This window comes from Aotus nancymaae, unplaced genomic scaffold (assembly GCF_030222135.1).
Source record: "Aotus nancymaae isolate 86718 unplaced genomic scaffold, 86718_ANA_hifiasm-v0.15.2.pri h1tg000029l, whole genome shotgun sequence".
In the NCBI taxonomy this organism is placed as follows: Eukaryota; Metazoa; Chordata; class Mammalia; order Primates; family Aotidae; genus Aotus; species Aotus nancymaae.
In genome coordinates, this window is record NW_026988442.1 from 67463552 (window position 1) to 67485623 (window position 22072).

At 37.2% G+C, this 22072-nt stretch overlaps 1 long non-coding RNA gene across 1 annotated transcript in view; it reads right to left on the bottom strand.

Annotated features, from left to right (window-relative positions):
* Positions 1-22072, bottom strand: part of LOC135276997 (uncharacterized) — a 397212-nt gene that overhangs the window by 314047 nt on the left and 61093 nt on the right. The window contains exon 3 of the long non-coding RNA XR_010344606.1: positions 11012-11243. This is a non-coding gene — a long non-coding RNA (uncharacterized LOC135276997). The remainder of the gene's footprint in view (positions 1-11011; positions 11244-22072) is intronic.

A 22072-nucleotide genomic window follows, 5' to 3' on the forward strand; every position in this document is an offset into this window, starting at 1 on the left:
GTTTTGCAAAGGGCTGTTCAGACTTCGGTAGCATGGAAGCCAGCTGGGGCATTTCCTAACTCATCCCCTAAATTAGTTTCAAAAGTAGTTTTGAAGACCACATTTGATCAGAAGAATTTGCACGCTTTCGTCTCTCTCACTGTCTCCCTTTCTCTCCTCTTTTCCCCCCTTTTTAAAAAACACATTTCATAGTACATCACATGGAGAACAAACAACAGAACTGCAGCATATGTCTCATGCAGTTAAAAGCTTCAAAACTGGCCTGTAAAACAGAATTCTTTGGTACACAGTGAAAAAATATTTTTTGATGCCATAATCCATACTGCAGAAAAGTTGGGTGTAATCATTTTTAAAAGTTGCTGTGTCCGTGGACAGCTGTTCTTCATACATACTGAGAATGTTTCCTTTACATTCCTAAGGACATGAGAGTTTGACAGCAAGCCAATACCTTTGGAAATGGTGAAAGCTAAACACACCCCATACTGATGCTTTTACTCTCCCAACAAACTTTCTCCCACAACTAAAATGTTAAAACTTTTACCCCACAGCCCACATTCTGAGATTAGTCCAATAACTAATGTTCTGTCCAAGTAAAATACATTTTGTCATAGCTTGAAAATGTTACCTTTCACAGAAGTATAGTATTTCTGACCAGCAGGGAACATATGTCAACATTATCTATTATTACCCAATGTCAGGACCAAAAAGGGAAGGTGGGTGGTGGATGTTAATAACGACTTAAGCGATTTCTAAAAGAGGCATTTGAGAAGTACAAAGCCAGAAGTTTCAAATGTTTTGTCTTATTTTCGCTGCGTCAGCAACCTGCTCCCCCCTCCGAACAAGAACAAACCTAATGCTGCCTCCGACTCGACGCCTAGTTCTCTTTTCAATTTTAGCCAACGCTTTGCTAAGCTGGAAAGTTTGAAAAATACCCTAGAAAACTTCTCCACCAGAAAATGAAAAACAAAAACATATGACCAGCAATGATGAAAGCAACTCCCACTTGCTAAGAAAAAGATTTTCAATCACAGAAGCACACAGCTTTTGGATTTGAACATTTATTTTCATTTTTCAAGCTACTTGTCTGGTGTTTAGATTTTGGGGGTTGGGTTTCTTGTTGGACATTGGAGGAGCCAGGGGAAACACTGGTTGGGAGTGTAACTGTATTTAAGCAATTTTCCCAAAGGTAAGCAGAAAGCATTCTCCTCAACCAACAAGGCTACAGGAGAGACAGCTGCTCATTCTCCGTTGAATACGGGCTCCCCTGCAGAAGGAGTGGAAAGACACCTTCCATAACGAACCAGAGGAGGCTATGTGTGTGTCTCTTGCCCTCCTAACGTTAGATCGAGATGTGGCACATAATATCATGGAAACCTGTGATTCATCATGTGCCTAACCTGGGGGGCCATGACCAGGAACTGAAATGGCTTTGAGGCACTGCGATTGGGTGCAATCAAGTTTTTGTTGTTTCTGTGGGCCGTGTGGTTGTTTGCAGTGTTTGCCAAGGGAAAGAGACTTCAGTTCTACCTCTCCACATGAACATCTTGGGGAAGAGATTACTTTGGGTCAGGGGGCAAGACTTGTGTTCTTGTTCAGGCCCGGAACAGGAAGTATTAGGGTAATATGTCCTTCAAGTTCTAGAGATTTGTGTAGTTTCCCTCAGGGACTTAGTGTCTCAGGGTCCTGGGCATATTGGAAAGTAGGTTCTCACTCACTTAACTCTTCGGTTGCCTTAAAAATGAATCCTTCCCTGTGAAGAAAATGTTCAGGAGAGATTATAGAGTAAAACCATTTAAATAAATTCCTCATGATAAAAAGACTTCTACAATGACAGAAAACTCAAACCGTGGCACAGCATGTGCCACAGACTGGAGGAAGGCAGCAGGGCTTACTGTCTTGTCTTTTGGAGGAAGTTATCCTAATTTGTTCTTCCTCATCTCACTCAGCTTCTGAGGACACAAGTCATAGAATGATAGGTTCCTTCTAGATACCAGTAAGACAAAAAGGAGATCTTAATTACTTATGTAGTCTCCATTGCTACCCAAACAGTATCTTAATTGCTAAATGGCAGAAGTTTATATTCATCCCACAATTGAATGGTACATCTAAAATGATCAAATTATAGGGAATTTTCTGCTCTTTGTGTACGGTGCTGCTGCCCAAGGAACCAAGAAGAAGAGAATGCTTTGAGGCAATGTTTCCAGCACGGAGGGAGAGGTGGAATGCCCTAAGTTCCTTCAGTTTCATCAGTCCTCGCTCACCTACTCCTCTTGGGCTCATGTGGGGTTAGGAGTTTGGTTTTATTCATGGTAGAGAATACAGTTAACTGGGCACATCCCGTTTAGCACATGCCTCCTATGAACTTCCACCTGAGCTGAAAAACCACAGTCGATGTTGCACAAAAATAGTGCTAACTTTTAGCAGACGCATTAAATGTTAAGATGGAAAAGAATCTTAAAGGTTTAACCTCCTTAGTTTTAAATAACAGAATTCAAGCACAGAGACAAATTGCCCAGAGGTGAATTTGCTGTCACCTTGGCAGATACCCTGATTCTACTTCATTTTGACATGATATCCTGGAAAACTAAGTGATAGTATTGGCAGCTGGGATCCTGGTCCCCTTTGGGGTGGAGGGAGTTAGGTAGTGATTAGAAAGGGCATGGAGGAATCTCTGACATGCTGATCTTCTGATCAAGTTGCAGCTTAAATGGGCTTCTTCAGCAATTATTTGGGCACTTTTCTGCATGTATGTTACCCTTCAATTAAAAACCAGAAGGAAGCAAAAGAAAGAAAAATAATTAAATACAGTTGTAAAATCATGTGCACATGTAATTGCTGTTTCTATTTAAAAAATCCTTAGATATTATTTTGAAATAACATTAAACACTATCTACTAAAAAAGTTGACAGGTTATCATTCCAGCCCAAACATAGGAAAATAAGAATTTTAATAGAGAAAACAGTAACACATCTTCAAAATAATAATAATTTTCATTTGTAATGAACTGGCCAAGTTAGACAGTATTTATATTATTTCATTTTTCTTGATCTCAAAGCACCTGTTCTCTAAAGAGAAAATTTGTTTCATCATTTTATAACCATAAAAACTAAAATTCAATGAGATTTAGTAACCTGCCTAATGACTAGTAGCTCACAGGAAGGAGAAACTGGACGTTTTGACCCTTTCCTATCTTAGGCGACGTCTCCACTGCAATATGTAGTCAGTAATAAAAATATCTTGCTTTTGTGGGGACATATGGTATTTTTATTCATCCCACCCAAATATGTATCAAAGATTAGGCACTTCAGGATTACAAACATGAAATGGAAACTTATCTTCAAGAAATTTGTTCTTTCATGAGGAAGTGAAACAGCTTAGTTTTTAAGATATAAGTTCATTCACCAAAAATTAATCTTACAGGCCAGTTTTGTCTTCACTTGCGTTTTGAGATAGCCAAAGTCTAAGAAAAGCTGAAGAAGCATTTTAGGCTAAAATTGCCGAGAATCAAGTTCCTTTTTGAGGCTTGAAACTTTTTTACTGTGGAAGTGGAGAAAGATTTGATTGAAAGGTTGACATTTTAATTGCTTTTCTCTTCTGGTACACGTCTCACAAATAGATTTTATGTTTTATAAAGAGGTTTATAGACATAATTGAAAATATCAAAAAGTATTATAATTTTTTTTAATTTAAAATATAAAAGCATAAAAAATGCATAATATCTACCAAACTCCATATTAAATTTTGCAAAGGAAAAAAATAACAGTTTGGAAAAGACAAGATTAAAGGATGAAATTATGTCTAGGTCTTTTTCCTACAGATGTCATCTGAGCAGAAAACCTGGATGAGCTTGGGAAAATTTGCCACTGGTGAGCACATTAATTTGTATTATACCCTCTTGAGTGAATGGGTTACATGTTCTGCTTCGGAGTTATCCTTGAACCTTTTTCTGGTTAATATTATCATGATTCTTGCTTTTTACATTGGCCTATGATTAATGGATGACATTTGCCTGAGTTTGGATTGAGGGTTAATACTCCATTTAAGCCTGCAACTTTTGGGTTCCCTTTTTCAATTTCTTAGAAACTTTATGCAGAAGAATAGTAAAACATATGATGGATACAAATACAGCTAGCTAAAAGCAGGGAGGAAAAAGAATTATGCCAAATTAATACAACTGAAATAATCAGGGCATTACGGAATTTAGCCAATTCCTTTGGACCCTATTATTACCAATTTGGAGTGCCACACAGTTAATATGTTTAAATTTTACAAAAGGAGTAACTGTGAGGTTTGAAAATACCAAACTGATGAGCTACAAACAAATTAATATGTGGATAATATAATATTTCTGAAGAAAAGGGTCTACAATTCATTACATGTTTGACTCAGCAATTCCACTTCTAGAAATATGCTCTAAGGAAATAATCAGGCATGTGGGCAAATATTTGGCTACATGGAACACTTGCACCAACCATATTTATAATCTTGAAAAGATTGGAAACAACCTTAATGCTCAACACTTGGGGATTGATTAAATAAATAATGGCGCGACCAAGACAAAGAGCATTGCGAAAGACTATTTAATGACACTGAAATGTATCCAATATATATTCTTATGTGAATAGAGATTTTAAAGGTTACAGTAAGATTTTCACTCTTTTTAAAAGTGTGCATAAACATGCATGGGTGACACAGCCAAAAGGATGTGCACCAAAATGTTAACGATGGCGATTTTTTTAAGTTGTGAGATTGAGCATGGTTTCTAATTTTCTTCATGTTATCTATCTGTGCCTCCTAAATTTTCTATAATGTTTATGAATTGCTTTAGTTACGAGAAAAACAAAATAGATTTTTTCGATAGAAAGAAATGGCCACCATTCTACAGGAGCATTTGTCAATGCAACAGAAACCATAGATGCTCTAGGTCCATTATTTATCTTAGGTTCTTTTCCATTTAAAGTGAAAACCCCTTCCAACAAAAATGAAAGCAACAAAATACAATGTGTGTTTTTCATTACTCTACTTTTCTGTGGCTATCCTACAATATTAAGTATTAAAATGGTCTGAGGGCAATATTGAACAGTATCAATTTAAACATAGCAGTGTTGTTCAGTGGGCTATAGTCTTGATACTTAATCTGCTATTCTGAGCTTATAAAATCTTTCAGCATCTCACTTTCATTACTAATAAAAGGGGGATATGCTCTGAGTCCTACTTAGCTCTTTGACGAATATGAGGCCAATCAAACCAAAAAGATGCTTTAATTTCATTTGGTCCTAGTTCCTGCTTCAGAATAGAATTAAAAATAAATATAGAGAAAGAGATGGAGAAAGTGAGTCATCTAATTTACATCTACCACAATGCAAACGAAGTATTTCATTAATAGATGTTCAATACCTGATGCTCAATTGTAGTAACTTAGAAGCAACTTCTTAATGGGAAATCTTAGCATTTTTAATCTTACTGCAGATTTTTTACCTTGTCAACTTAGAATTCATCTGTTTTTGAAAAAGAAAAATCTTTTACTTGGAGACAAAGGTAAGCCACAGTACACCTCAAACTAATTAAAGATGAATCTTTTCTGGAACAATGGTACAAAGAAAAAGGCAAATTATATTTTATAATTCAGACAAAACAGTCATCCACCAAAAGAATATTGCCTTCTTTTAATTATTAGAATAAATCATTCCATGGAAAACTGTTTGGCACACAGTGAAGATAAGATGATGATAAATATAATACAAAACAATAAAAGGAGATAGATTCACTCTCTATTCAAGCAAACTAGTCCTTGTTGCAAGTAAAACCCTTGAGGGACCACGTACCAAGAGGCACCCCAGAGGCCTCAAAATGCCTGTGGTACTTCACATAAGACCCGAATATAACATAGTTCTATTAAGGTTGACCCAATTTAATCTTCAGTAACTGACTTTTTGTAGTATTCCAACTAAAATAAAACATTTAAAACTGTTGGCCCAAAATTTTAGCTGTTAGGAGAGATATGTGGTAGGTATTTTATTCTTTAAGTATGGGTTAGGTAAGCATGGAACTGGCAGTTTGTATTTGGCCAGGTAGGGTAATACACATTTGGGGTAGAAAAATAAAAATGAGTGCAACCTGGGGTGCTGCTCAAGTTTTATATTGGAGAAGCCTTTTTTCTTCCAGGGAAGGATGCGGCACTGACACCTAGGCAACTGTCTAGATGCTCTCCATGCTTTGATTTGGAGCCCCACAGCAGATACTTGGAAACTACACTTGCAAGAACTCTGGTTACTTTGTGTAGCAGAAGGACATTTAGTAAAAAAAAAAAAGAAAGAAAGAAAGTCAAAAAACGTAGTAAGTCATTATTATTTACAAGCCAACTGAGCAGCTACCCAGTGTTCTTCATGATCTTCAGGTGAAGTCTCTTACCATAGACAGATCTACACAATCTATGACAAGATTTTTCTGGCACTTCTGAGAGAACCACTCATGTCTCACCTTTCCCAAGAGTAGATCTGCTATGGTGAATGGATCATCACTGCCCACTAACTTCCTATAAAGTTCTGTGTTCAGATGCACCTTCCAGTGGCACCCTTAGCTCTAAAAAATGGTGCATCATCCGGGGAGAATCACCTAAAGAGACTTGTTTCCTGTATTGGCAATTTAATCCCCTCTAAATTTCTGTTTTCAGTCTCCTCCAAATAATGGCACACCTCTCTATTCATAAATATATTGATCTTGACTAGAACTCTATCCACAAACCCACCACTCAGTTAGGCAGGTTACTTGATGCCACATGGTTCTTCCAATGGTATTTGGAAGACTATGGAATATTTCTCCTGCAGTAGAAAATCCTAGCTATCTTAGACCACAAGACTAGCTTAGTGAACTTTACCTCATTCTCCTAAGTGACTGGGATTCACAATACAATATAAGAACATAGACACATGAGAAATAGAAAATTTCTAGTAATAACCATAGCTTGTCTAGAAAGATCAAGAGTGTAACATTTGACACTGAACAACACATGTTTCTAGTCTGTTCAGATATAACAATATTACGAGAAAGGGAAACATAAAGAGCTTATTTCTCAAGAATTTTTCCCATGAACATAATTGATAGGCAGTGAAGGGTTAATAATTAGGGAGAATATAGCTAAGAGAATGTTGGAGGTATCTTCATTTCTGTTAATGTTTTTTTTTCAGATAAGTAAAATCTGGTTGTTTTTATAATATTTATAGCTATCATTTGGTGCATACTCTACGTTAAGAAGTTTACATGTTTTTTACTTAATCTACACAATTGCCCTCCCTTATCCCAATTTTATGTGCAAGGAAATCAAGATTCAGAAGAATAAAGTAAGCTGTCCACTTCTTGTAAGTGGGAGAGCCTGGATTCAGCTGAGGTCCAGATTCTAATGCCCATGCACTGTAGCTCACAAATTAAGACAGTGAAGAAGAAAAAGCAGGGTTGTAGGAAAGAGGCTACAGTTACATGAGTAAACAAAGTCTCAGAAAAGCCTGGAAAATTGGACTCAAAACACAAATATAGAAAGAAAGATATGTCTTAAAAGGTGGAAATGTACTGCTCAGAGACAGAAGGAAAAAGTACATTAAAAATTAAATGGCTGAGTGTGGAGGCATGCACCCATAGTCCCAGCCACTTAGGAGGCTGAGGCAGGAAGGTCCCTTGAGGCCTGGTACTTGAGGCTGTAGTACACTGTGACCATGCCTGTGACTAGCCACTGCACTCCATCCTGGGCAACATAGCGAGACTCCATCAAGAGAGAAAGAAAAGGAAAGAAGAGAGGAAGGGAGGGAAGGAAGGAAGGAGAGAAAAAGAAAGAAGGAAAGGAAGAAAGATTAAATAGTTTTATATTTTAAAGTGACATTACAACTAAAATAATATTGAATGATCACCTGGAAAATTAAAGTTTGCAGAGGTTTTTAAAGCTACATTGGACAGTATGCTAAAGTTTTGCTAAAGAGTAGAATTTAGTGCAACAGGTCTGTCTTGGACTTTAGCCAGCCACTTAGTTACTGATCTTATAATTAGTAGCACTCACTTTCCAGACAGCCCCACAGTGCAAGCCAGAAGCTATGAGGATGGCATTCCTAAATCTATATAATACAGTCTCACAAGGTAATAACAATAGTAGCCACAATGTGGTAAATGACAAGAGTTTTAGACAGAGAGCCAAGAGTCCTAAATTCTAGCTGTAGATTTACTTACTAATCTTGTGAGCCTAGGAAATGTACTTAACTTCTTTGTGACCCATATTTCTAGTCTGTGTAGGAGGAATTCATTTACTCAACAAATATTCAGTGAGTGACTCTGATGTTGCTCTCTATACTCAATGTCTCCACTCTCCTGGAACTGACATCCTAGTAAGAAGTATCAGAGCCAGGAAATCACAAAGGAAGCAAATCCGTAAACAAAGTTTGAGAAAGTGATATGTAGAAAATAACACAGGAAAACGTGAGAGAATGTGCAGAAAGGAGGTGCATTTTAAGCTTTTACCATATCAAGGCGAGAGATGATGGCTGGCTCTTGAAAAAGAATTGGATAGATTCAGGATAGCAAGAAGATAAGATTGACTGGTGACTAGATATGGGGTGATGAAGGTCATAAGAATCAAGCATGAGTCCTAGGAGTTTTTCTTTTCAACAACTGTGTAAATGAGGGTGGCATTTCCTGACCTGACGAAAATGCTGAAGAATGAACCTGAGAGTCAGTAAACAAGAATTCTGTTCATTGGTTTTTAGATATTGCCCTACATAATCTCTGAGGTTGATTCCACTTGAAGAACCATTTCATAACTCTAGATTGTGATCACATAGGCCATTCTGAGAGGTGAAATATGGTGTGAAATAAATTATATTCATGTCAATGAGTAACTGAAGCAGGACAGAAATGGTGGTCAAGAGAACCCAAAACATGTAGAAACTGTGAGTCCAGGGGGTAAAGTTTATAAATGCAGTTGTCTAATTCACTGAATATAAAGATCAAGAATAGTAGTACAAAGAAGATCGTTGGTCTAGAATGAAAGTCACTGGAGACTAGCAGGGGTAGTCTGGAGATCCATACATGATATGCAGAGCATGGTGTATACATCTATCTGGAAGACAGCATGTCAAAGCAAGGACGACAGGGACTACTCTCCACCATTCATTTGAACACGTGATCTTACCTCTGCCTCTTTGTTCTCAAAGAATAAGCGAGTTAGGAGACTAGAGGAATATGCCTGGGTGGGTTTAGTGTGAAACCTGCCATTTTATTTTGTGAGGGCTGGACTTATCACCTCATAAGTGTGAAAATAGTTGTGAAAAACCCCTCCTCATCCTCAGCACTTCTAGTAAATGAATTCTTTTTTAAAACCCTTTACTCACACAGTATATGATTCTAAATATCTCATAGTCCTTATTCCCCCTCCCTATTCCTCACATTCTTCAAAAGAACAGTCTAAAACTCTTGCAATCAGGAATGTGGTGTCACAATAAGTTTAAGCAAATATGGGGCTAATTGCTATGGAACACATTTTGATTTCATTTTTCTATAAGTGACTACACTCGAAAACGCTCATTTTCCAGCATCTTCTTCATAGGAAGATGCTCCTGAAATGTTGTTAGGCAGGGTGGGGGACATGGCTGTCCCCTAAAAAGGAACCGCATTGCTGGTGTCATGGCCACTGGCATAGGACAGAGGACCACCTGTTACTGTTCCCGTTTGCAACCAAAACCAGACACAACCAAGGATCACTCAAGGTATTACAAGTGAAAGCATTTCATAAATTGTAGTGTAATCTGCAAATATCAGATGTGATTATTATGTTCTTATTCAATTATGTAGAAATGGATGTTGGTTATAAGTGGGGAGAATTCCTACAGATTTTTCATTCCTTAATGCTGGATCACAAATGTACCATCACAACCAAAGCTAGTTTTAAACAATCTAAGCAATTACTGTTGCTGAGAAGAATGATGATCTGACATATGTAGCATTAATTTGACCATAATAGTTTCACTTCAGCACTAGATATTTGACATTCAATAGTGCTGAAAAAAGCAAAGGCTGTTTTATCACACCTTTTTACATTTGGTAAGTGATAGGTCCCACCCAATTAAAGTTCCGTTTTATTTTAAATGAGAGATTATACCAAAAACACCTCATGCAAACCCCTATCTCATCTATTTCTGTCAAATTCTAACCTCTTCTTAAAATACAGAAGCAGATACATCAACTAAAATTGTCCCCTGCCATACTTAGCTTTGTAATACACTTACCTAATAAATTTTATACCCTTCTTTCCTACCCACAGAAAATACAGGCTTTGCTATTTTTTTTCTCGCCTTCTAATACCATTCATTCTCTGGTTCTATTCTCTCTATGTTCATGTACATACCAGTCTCCATTATGACAAAACAAATAGTATTAGGCCCTTTAATCCTTCCATTCTCAGTCACGTTTTTAAAATGCTTCCTTCTCCTCCTCCCTCTGTCAGTAAAGTGAAATATATAAAAGACACACAGCACAACATATTTCTAAAGTAAAAAGAATATTTAGCATAATTGGCTTTGTTTTAACTAATGCACAGAGCATCTCTAAATGCATGTCCTCCTTTATGAGTTGCCACTGTCATATGATTTTCTTTTAATGTGAGCTTTTAAAGGCTAAGGACCCATTCTCCATTAAGTCTTCAGCACTGTAATTCTCCCATCTAGGAAGCCACTGTGTTGATATCCCAATCATTGACTCTAGTATGCTGGGGAACCTCTTTATACATAGCTAATCATATGCATTTTTTAAGTCTTACTTTACAAATGCAACCAGATACATTGACATAAGGCCAATACACACCATCCTGTCTCCATATCTACATCTCTAATTCGACATCATAAAAGTGTTAATGCTAATTTTATTTTGATTTTTCTAATTAAACATTTCTTTTATCCTTGACAAATATATTTATCATAAATTATTAATAAATTACTCATCTTCTACTATTAGAAATAGTTTTAAGAGACCATACCTATTGGGAGGAAATATGCAACTCATAGTCATTCCAAGTTCATGCAAACTGTTGCCATGTTTTCCAACTCACAGCTTCCAGAAGTCAAGTCTACATCAAGCTTAATAAAAAGCCCACCAAAGGCAATGATCAAGATGTTCAGATCAACAGGGCATTCTAAATTCACTGTCTTCCAGGTCAGAGTTAACATAGTAATTTCCAATCAAAGGACACTGGTCATCAAACCCAAAACCTGTTCAAAAAAAAAAAGGACAAAAATGAGATTTAAACACAACTTAGAAATTCCATGGGTTTATTTAAGAAATGCTATTTAAGCTGTAAAGGATTTTCTGTTGTTCTTGTTTTAAACAATTTTATAATATTCTTTTGTTCTTGGGTTTCTCTATATCCAAATAATCATGTATGTAAATGACTCAATACAACAGTGGACGCCCTGACAATGTAAACATTATTGTTTATCCAGAAGCATTATATGTTCATGCAAAAAAAAAAAAAAAAAAAAAAGCATTAAAAGCTTGTGGTCAGATCAAAAAACCACAACTGTAATTGTTTATTTATATAGCTCACCATTACTCTGTAGTGTAAGTTTACATTTTTAAAAAATTTTTAAACAATGCTGAGTTAGTCTTAGAAGAGTGAAAAAGGCATGGTTCGCCTAAATGATTAAAGGCAAACAACTTAGGTCTATGCATGCAGCAAAATGCTTTAATATGGAAATTATTCACTTTGCCCAGGCTTATAGTTTTCATTTTTATGCTGCCCTTGAAACTCCATGATAACAGGGCCATTCAGTGGAATTTCTGCATTTTTCTCTTTAGTTCAGGGCAGCTGGTTTCTTTCCTCTCGAAGCAGAAAGCTAAAGTATATTTATCACTCTAACAGTGACTCAAAACAAACAGGAAGTCTTCATCAGCCGGCTCCTGGGCATAGCTGATATTAGGTACTGGCAGAAAGGAAACAGAGACCTCATTCTCTAAGAGTCTGACAGAATGTACACGCAGATGCAGGCGATAACAAAGTTAGGGATGCTCCCAATGACCACCATGTTCTCCCAGGATTAAGTGCTCTTTGCAATGCTCGCCAGCTTTCAGAGTCTGTGAAAATTCCTCAGGAGTTTTCCTTTCCATTGCAGTGTGAAAGAGAAGTTTGAACTGGATACCACGAGCCTTACAATCCTTGTGAACCTATGCGCCAAAGGAAACCTGGGAGGGAGCTATTCTGGGAGATTTGGCTTTGATCTGGTTGCTAGGAAAAAGTCCTGCTTTTGTCTGGAAGTATTCTGAATGGCTCCTTCAGTCAGAATGAGGCCTGCAGGTCACTGTCTGAATTAAGTGAAGAGGATTTTTTTTAACACTAAAAATGAAGTTGTCGCTGTATGCCATAATAAAGCTGGAGAGAGCGGACCGTGCTGCTGAGCAATGGCAACGGCTCTTTGCTACAACCTAAACTCCAAGGTATACTGTGAAAATCACTGAAGCGTGCTTGCAGATCAAATATATGCAAATATTCCTCAGTGGCACATATGTTCCTAGAGACCTTTGCCTTCACCTCCTTTTCAAATGAAACCTGTTTCAGATTCAAAGCCCACTTTGTTTTTATTAATACAATGTTCACTATCAAACCATTTTCTTAACCTTACTAATAAATAGAGAGGTCATACAACTCACACCTAACTTTTTTCAGCCAAACCAAACTCCGAATGGATTGCACTGCAAACTACTGATAGTAATGCACAAGTATTAGGCAATACACTTTGAGGGGATCCCTTTCAATATTTTCTTTTTTATTTGTCAGTTAATCTCTTTGTTTATGGTAATGTGTGTACCTTTGTATAAGGACTTTACAGCCATTATCTAATCTTCACAGATCCTGGTGAGGTAGAAAGGGAGCAAATCTTATCACCATTCTACAGATGAGGAAACAGAGATGAAGGGAGGTTGAGTAACAAGCTCACATTTTAAGTGGCGCATTCTGACCAGATGCAAAAAAAAAAAAGACAGTATGGCACAGGCTTTGTTTTTCCAGGAGTGAGGCTAGATTTTCACCTACCACCCATCTGTTCACCAGTCCCCTTAATGACCAGCATTTCCCAGTGACTGCACAGACTCTCCACACAATCTGTTGGGAAAATAGGCAGCAAACTGACCCACATGAGGATCAAGCCCTTGACCCTGGCACCACTGGCATCAGGTGCCCGTGAACTGAGCCACAGACTGAAAGCCTAATTGCCCCCAAGCAGAATGAGACCAATTGCTCCCCTTCTAAATCATTCTGGGAAAGAAAAGAAGGGGCTACTTTTCATGAATTTATCTAGTTTTGTTCTTCTTCAAGCTTGAAATGTATTTTTCATTCCAAGCAAATCCTAAAATACGAGATAAAAATACAAAAGTAGCAGAGAGCTAAGAAGTAAACTACCTAAATGAAAATTTTATTTTAAGAATAAATAAATAGCGGCCGGGCGCGGTGGCTCACGCCTGTAATCCCAGCACTTTGGGAGGCCGAGGCGGGTGGATCACGAGGTCAAGAGATCGAGACCATCCTGGTCAACATGGTGAAACCCCGTCTCTACTAAAAATACAAAAAAATTAGCTGGACATGGTGGCGCGTGCCTGTAATCCCAGCTACTCAGGAGGCTGAGGCAGGAGAATTGCCTGAACCCAGGAGGCGGAGGTTGCGGTGAGCCGAGATCGCGCCATTGCACTCCAGCCTGGGTAACAAGAGCGAAACTCCGTCTCAAAAAAAAAAAAAAAAAAAAAAAAAAAGAATAAATAAATAAATGAGAGGAAGGTATACAAGAGCTGGCACCTTAAGGATCACAGCATCATTGCTGGTATGAAGTGATTCTTTACTTGTGTTCGTATCACTAGATGATAAAGATGAGGAAAAGTTAACGATGAAAGAGACTGTTATCCAAATAATATAAATATCCTCTTTTAAAGATAGTAGAGGATTTTATTCCTTGGAAAATGTTACAGTAAAAATATAATCAAGACCGCTGGAGTATTAGGTAGATACTACCTGTGTTGATCAAGTGATGGGGATTATCTTCCCAAAACAGGCTGTGGAAACAACTATTGTATGAAAACACCTACCAGAGGTTTCAGGAGCAGGAGGAAGACAGCCTAGCCTATCTTTTGGAATGTAAATTACCTTGCAGTCCACCAGGCACAAAACTCATGAAGCCCAAATCAGACATCCCTACCTAACAACATTTCAACTAGAAAACAGAAGTGTTTTCAGGATAACATAACTTCTCTCAGTCTACCTGTTAACTTACTCAACTTTCTTTTCAAACTCTGTATACAATTGTAGATCTGTGAATTGCATATCCATGAACACCACAGAAATTTCCAAAATCTATCTCAGAAAGCCACAAAGCACATTTAGGTTTTACTATCAACTTGATGGATTCTGAGCTCTCTCAATCAAGGACTACCAGTGTGTTGAGCCCAAGTCTGAATGTGGGCAGGGACCAAATTGCTTCCCTGAAATGGCAACAGGCTAACAGTACCAATTAGCCACACCGCACAATGGTTCTTCAGAAACTGCTAAAGACCAGCACTGAAGACCCCTCCTGAGTAGGACCTAAACCCTGGGGCTTGCTGTACCCATACTTATTCACTGCTGCCTGTGCAAATGTTCCAGCAAGCCGAGAGGACTTGGCATTAATTTCTCAGTGTGTCGCCATGGCTAGAGCTAAGCAAGGGCCAAAAATGAATTAGGTAAATATAGGATGCTTCAGGCACAAATGCAGCAGGTGAATTTATTTGCAAATTACTTTTTTTTATCTTTCTCATTTAAGATTCTCTTTAGAGACATAGAAGATAACTTTATCATTTTTAAAGTAAAGAAAAGCAATGTTTGGGTTCAATATTTGGTTCATAGCCAATCATACAAAAGTACTTAATAAAAGAATCCTTTTTTAAAAGTTATTATGCATTTATTACAGGATTATTGACTTCAGTGATGAAAATTGTATTGTTAGGGTTGGGTTGACCTAAGACAGTTTTTTTCCTGGAGATTTCTCTGTCATTTAATTGAGTCACCTTATTCCTTCTGCCTCAATACACAACTGTTCCTGTTATTTTTTGAATTAATTTGGATAAAAGCCTTCTGCAAAAGCCGTCTTTCTGGATCCACAACCTCCTCTCTGAGCATTTGTTAACACATTACATTATACTAAAATGAATCCACCCACTAGAAATTAGACAATCTATCCTGGTTTTAATATTTTTTGAAAGCTTACAAAGTGCTAATCACTAAAGCAGTGATTCCTAGCTCTAGTTTTGTGACAGCCTGAGGTATCTCCAATTACCTCATAGATCATGAAAAACAAAACTCCAAAAAATTTTCAGAAGAAAATTATAGTTTTTTTAATTTGAAATATAAATATCTGCCGTGGACATAGGAAGTGTGTCACAGTACGACTTAGTGGGCTGGGTAGTTGTAAGAAAACAAACAACAATAGTCTATTGAAACTCCTCAAAGCTCAAAATCATCATGCTCTCCAAAAAAAAAAGAAAGAAAGAAATTCTATTTTATTTTTAGGAACAGAAATTCTAACATACACCTTATAACAGGCACGGAAAGGAACTAGGACAAAACCCATTCCAGGACATTTCCTGGAGAAGAATACAAATAAGGTGTGTCACACATTTTCATGAATAAAATAAACATGATAATATCTAATAACACTATTACACCATTCAGTGTGCCTAAATTACAGTTGTACTGAGAAATGAGAAAATCTCTGGAATAGGACCAGGATTGCTTTTTAATTGTCCATTAGAAAAAGCAAAAAATAAAATCGCCTGCAATAATTTCCTTTAGAGATCATTCACCTTATTTTTGAAATACAAAATCAAAAACATATTGAGACGCATGGTGAGGCTGGGTAATAAACCCGAAGCAAACTGTCTTCTTTCCTCAGCTCAGGCTCAGCAGCTCCAGCAAGCCCACAGTGCCAGCTTGAGACTGGCAAGGCAACTAGCATTGCACAAAACAAAATCTTTATTTTTCAGTTCCGGCTGATTCCACTGAGAACATCTTTCTCTCCTCACCTTTTCTTTCTTTCTTTCTTATTTTCTGAATTGAGGTCTTTCTATTTAGGGATGTGCTTCCATTATGTGAGATGTCCCCTAAGCCAATGAAAAACCATGACAATTTTATTTTCACATTAAGATTCCTCTCTCAGGTCCATATTCCATGAATGAATGGCTTGTAGGACACACCACTAATAATAACATCCACCAACTATGCCAACACAAGTGCAAGAGACGTGCAGGGAAGATAAGGCTAGCCAAAGGAATTCTCCCATACCTACAGTGGCTGGCTCTTTCCAAGAAAGCTGTTGGGTCTGCCTGCTTATTGATTTGTATATTTGCCAGGAAGGTATTCCTTCTACAAAGTAAAAATAAATAGCTCCTACAATTTCTTCCTTGTCTTAAAATCACCATTTCTACTGGAAAATAAACTTGTAAACTCCATCTGTTAAGATACTTGAGAACTCTACCAGATAAAACATACCAAAATTTGTTGAAGGAGCATTACTGGCTAGGAAAGGAACTGGAAACAAGGTCATTTCCCATTCAAATTTAAATGTCATCATGAAATACTGTAGGAAAATCAAACACATCCAGAGTGATTGCACATGTCACAAACTCAACTCATCTGACCTCCCCAACACTTGTACCCTAGTGTTACTGTCACTGAATTGTCTGGATTCCAAAGAGTATGTTGGCTGAGCTCTCACCCACCCTGTGGATTAACTAAGACCATTTTTTTTCTTTTAAATCTCAGGCTTGTTTTCCCCCTGCAACACAAAAGGCTTTTAGTCCACCTACCCACCATCAATAAGCTGGTATGCAAGAAGAAAGCAACTTAGTTAACCGTTGAAACAGAGCGTAGAAAAAAATACCCACACAATTTATTCTACAATCTCTGTCACTTACTAGGTAAAATGCAAGCTTAGACTCATTCCTCAAGCCATCCTCACTCTCATTCTACTCATTCATCTTCATCCATTTAACAAATATTTATTGAGCACTGACTATGTTCAAAGCACTTTGCTAGTCACTGAGTTTGCAGCACTGTGTAAGATAAAGCAAGTTCTGAATTTCTAGGCTGAATGTCTAGGGCTGAAATTCTCCCAGAGAGAGACAGCAATAAAATAAATAATATTGTTTTAAAATAATTACAAGAACTATAAAGAAAATATAATTGAATAGAGAAATAGAAATTGATTTGAAAAATAAATATAAAGACAGTGACCTGCTTCTTCACAAATGAGAGGAGAAAATAGTCATGGACACGACGCTTTAGGCTGCTAGTCCTGGGAAGGGCTCTCTAAAGCTGGGATATTTTAGCTGATTTTTTATTGGAAGAGAGGGACAGTTGAAAAAAACAAAATAAAAATGGCCTTAGGTGACAATGAGCTTGGTGAGTCCAAGGAAAAGAAACGAGGCAGGAAGGCTGATGCATAATAAAAATGCCAAATGAGGTTAGGCTGGGAATTTGAGGGACTCCCAGGTTGGAATTTATTCCAAATGCAATGGGCAGCCTTTGGGGGATATTCAACAAGGAAGCAACTTGATCTGACTGAGATTTTCAAATAGTAAAGTGTCTGCTTTCTGGGGATCTAATGAAAAATTGAAGCGGGGAAGACTCGGGCTATCTTTTAGAATGAGAGGGGAAAAGAGATGAAAACGAACCATCATGTTTTTGAGTTGGGCATTGACAGGGTGGTGGGCCATTAACTGAGGCGGAAATGACTGCGAGGAATCGAAGGTTCCTGGGGATGGAAATTCACTTATTCCACCTAATCCCTCAGAAGCCCTTGAACTCACGAAAAGTGGCCTTTTTTTGAGCACTCCTCAATTTTCTTGTGTTCTTGTCTCCTATGTAAAACACAGTATTCGGGTTGCTTGCATGCTTTTCAATTCCATTCCCATAAACTTCAAACCCTAGCTCAAAATCCAGTTTATCTAAGAAGTCTATCAATCAAAACTCTCTGCATAGTGATTATTCTTCATTAATATCCATCTTTCAGTTTTTATTACACATCTTTTACTCTATTTTATACTCTGCTCCCACTGAATTTAGACCAAATTTGGAGGCCTCCTGCCCTTTTTCAGCCCCAACCGCCCCACCTCCCAACTGCATCCCTTGCATATATCCGGTGCCCCACTGGGCTGTGTTTACCCAAGCCTGAGCTCAGCCCCTGCACAACCCTTCTTAAACTGGCATTCTCTCCCAATAGTTCTACCTGCCACAAGTTCCCGTCAATTCTTTAAGACCCAGAATATGAATCGTCCCCTTTTAAAGACACAATTTTTGGCCTGGCAAGGTGGCTCATGCTTGTAATCCCAGCACTTTGGGAGGTGGAGGTTGGCAGATTACACGAGGTCAGCAGTTTGAGACCAGCCTGGCCAACATGGTGAAAACCCGTCTCTACTAAAAATACAAAAAATTAGCTGGGCATGGTGGCGGGCACCTGTAATCCCAGCTACTCAGGAGGCTGAGACAGGACAATTGCTTGAACCCGGGAGGTGGAGGTTGCAGTGAGCTAAGATTGCACCACTGCACTCCAGCCTGAGCAACAAGAGCAAAACTCCATCTCAAAAAAGAAAGAAAGAAAAGAAACCATTTTTGACCCCTCCCCAATCAAATATGATTTCTCCATCCCCATCCCCTAGGAGGCAGTGGAGTATAGTGGTTGACATCTCCAGCTGTAGGGTCACACTGCCTCCATTGACATGCCCGCCACTGCCATGTGCTAGCTGTGTGCCCTTGGGCAACTTACTACAACGTATCACTACCGGATGCTTCTTCTGGGAAGGCCAGGATGAAGCAAGGCAAAGGAAGTAAGAATATCTACCTTATCAAGTCATTGTACAAATTAGAGGAGGCAACACACCTAAAATAAACCATATATCACCTGGCCAGTAAGGAGGACTCTTCAATGTTAGACATTTCTGTCATTTTCGTTTCAGCATTCTTTAGCTCTCGTGAAAAACAATGTTCTTCATTCTATTGTGGTTGTCTTTAACCCATTAGATTAAAAGCTCTCTGAGGGCATCAAGGTGCCTTCTTCACCTCTGTATTTGGTAAATATTTTATAAATATTTTTTGATGAATAAATGTGAAATCTAAAACAGCTAATTTTAAAGAGTTGCATTTCTTTTACACAAATCCGTCGATTTTCCTCAAAATCGAAATACTCTCTTTTTGTTTCATATTTTAAAATTTCATATTGGCCAATATGCATCTATATAGTGTGTGTAGTGTGCATGTATACCGTACATAGATACTGTGTATATGTAATATATACTGCAGAGTGTATACCACATAGATACTGCATATACTACACATGCTACATAGTATCTATGTAGTATATACTGTATACCATAGAGTATATATTTCTAATTTTCTGAATTGAGTCTCGGACAATCAATGCAAGCGATGCATACATCATTGTAAATTCACCAATGAAACTGCTTTTAAAGAAGAAAACTATCTCTTTATTTATCCTAAACATAAGGAATTACAACAACAGGGCATCATTCCAACTCACAAGAATCTTCAGGCCTCTGAAACCCAGAGTTAGGCAGGAGGTTCTTGTTAGTGGCATGTGCTCTCTCATCAACATCAATTAATATTTATTGGACAAAGCATGGATGTGGCACACTATGCTGTGTGTTTTGCACACATTTTTTAAATATGAAGACACTATCCCTGCTTTCTTACATGTGGAGAAAAACAGTGTTTATGACCACAATAAATAATAAAAAACATACATGTTTCTATAGGTTTATGAAAAGTATTGTATCTCATCATGCAAGAAATGAAACCTTCATTGAGCAAGTCGATCGTGACTGGCTTTGAAATATGACAGGGAAAGAATCTAGTGGAGAAATAAAGAAACTGTAGATTCGAAACTAAATCAATCTTGATTGTAGCTTGCATTTTGTTTTTAATTAAGTGTAACATGGTAAAATAGGGATAAAAAAACAGATTAAAAGATAAACTTGGAGTCTCTACATCTTTTTTCACAAAGTATCACTTAAGCTCAAAAGGATTTGTTATCATTTCTATTAAACATAATTTTATTATACTCTTTGTTTCTAGGTTATCCCATACCCAAATAATTATAGATGTAAATTACACAACTCTGCCTAAAGGATATCATTTTTCCCTGGTGATGAACTGGTATCAAAACTCCAGAATAATTTGATGTAATATAATCTCTTGTCACTCTCCTTTGTTCACTTGGGCTTTTTCTCTCTGTTTTTGCCCGTCTGACCTTCATTTCTTCCCTTCTTTTTTCTTCTCCTGAGTTGTCCAGCATTTGTGAATAATTTGGTCAACTCTTTAGCTGAGAGTCCACATCCTCAGCCTGTAGTCAGCAGCTATATTCTATTCCACAGACTGAGTTATTTAACTGCACAAGTTCTTGTCTCCAATACACACTCTTGTTTTCTCGGTTGACTTATAACACATACTTTTTTCATCAACGTCTAAAAAAAGTAACAAAGACTCTGTTCTTACAAACCAACTCAAGAATTCAAGATAATTTTTCATGTAGCATCATCTATTAAGTGTTCAATATTTCCAAGCCACAATCTAACTGCCTATGGCATATCCTGAATTCTGATAAAAAAGCAAAAAAAAAGAAACTTGTCCAATTTTATCTGTAAAATTCATCTCTCTTGATGTCTGATTGACAAACTACTTAAAACACTCAAACTGAAACAAGTGAGTGATAAAACCACTGTGTTCTGTTTCTTAATTTCTACATACTTCTATAAACCTTTAGTGACCTCACATTTACTAGAGCCTATAGGAATTACAAGTTTGAATTAAATAAATTTTTGGCCTTTGTCTTTCTGCCTTATGGATTGTTTCTCTGCTTAGCTACTGATACTTATTTCTCCATTACTGTTCAAATTAACTAAGTCACAAAGCCCATAACCTCAAAAAAAAAAAAAAAAAAAAGATCTCTTCCAATTTTGCATCCAATATTTGTTTTTAACATAATTATAAGAATAGTGGATATCACTCTTACTACTCCTGTTTCTTTTTCCCCCTTCTAAAAAAAAAAGTATATTAAAATTGAAGCCATTTATTTTTAATTCATCAAAATTGGTCTTGGCCATTGCATTTGTTTGCCTTTTTACCTACTGAAAGCTGCAATTTGGAGAGCAATGAGGGAGAGAGGTCACTGGAAGGAAAGACATTATTTGATATCAAAGTAATATTACAATAATAGGGATCTTTCCCACATACTTCAAAACTAACTCAGAATTTAGAAAATAAAGTAAAATTACTTTTTAAAGTGGAAGTTTAAGTAGAAGGTTAAAAAGTTTAACTACTTTATTTTTAAATTGTAAGTTCCCACAAGGTGGATTTTAGTCTATTTTGTTTACTACTGAATCCCAAGGCCTAGAAGAGTGCCTGCCACATAGTAGGGGTTAGCTCAGTAAATAAGTGTTCAATAAATGAACTAGTTTACTCAAAAAAAGTTGCAACTTGTTTACCAGCTGTCAAAAGTTGGTTCCTTTATGTATAAAATAGCATCAACTGTGTAATTTGCCCCCACTTCCTCCTTTTGCAGAAAGCTAACAAAAGAACTGTAACTTTTTACCTAAGGATCAAAGGTGTCAACCCATTGGCTCATGCTACTTTAAAGTCTTGGATAATAGTCTTTGGTTATTTTTAGACAATTTCTTTTGTTTCAAGCTTGAAAAGAAGTATTAACAAAGATCAAAAAAATAAATCACTGATTCAGAGCAGGAAAATGCATATTAAGAAGTTCAAAATATAGTATGTAGAGGCTGTGAGCTAGCCTTCCCATAATACAAGCCAAATCTTGCCTTAGACACTGAAGTATTATATTGGTTTCACTTGGGACCCATCAACATAAAAGGAATGGGGAGAACTTGGAGAGTAGAAATTCTAAATATGTAAGCAAAAATAATTTTAAAATCATAAAGTGACCCATGCAGTCTCAATACATAAAACAATAAGCCAAGAGATAGAAAAATACAACCAAATTGAAACAAT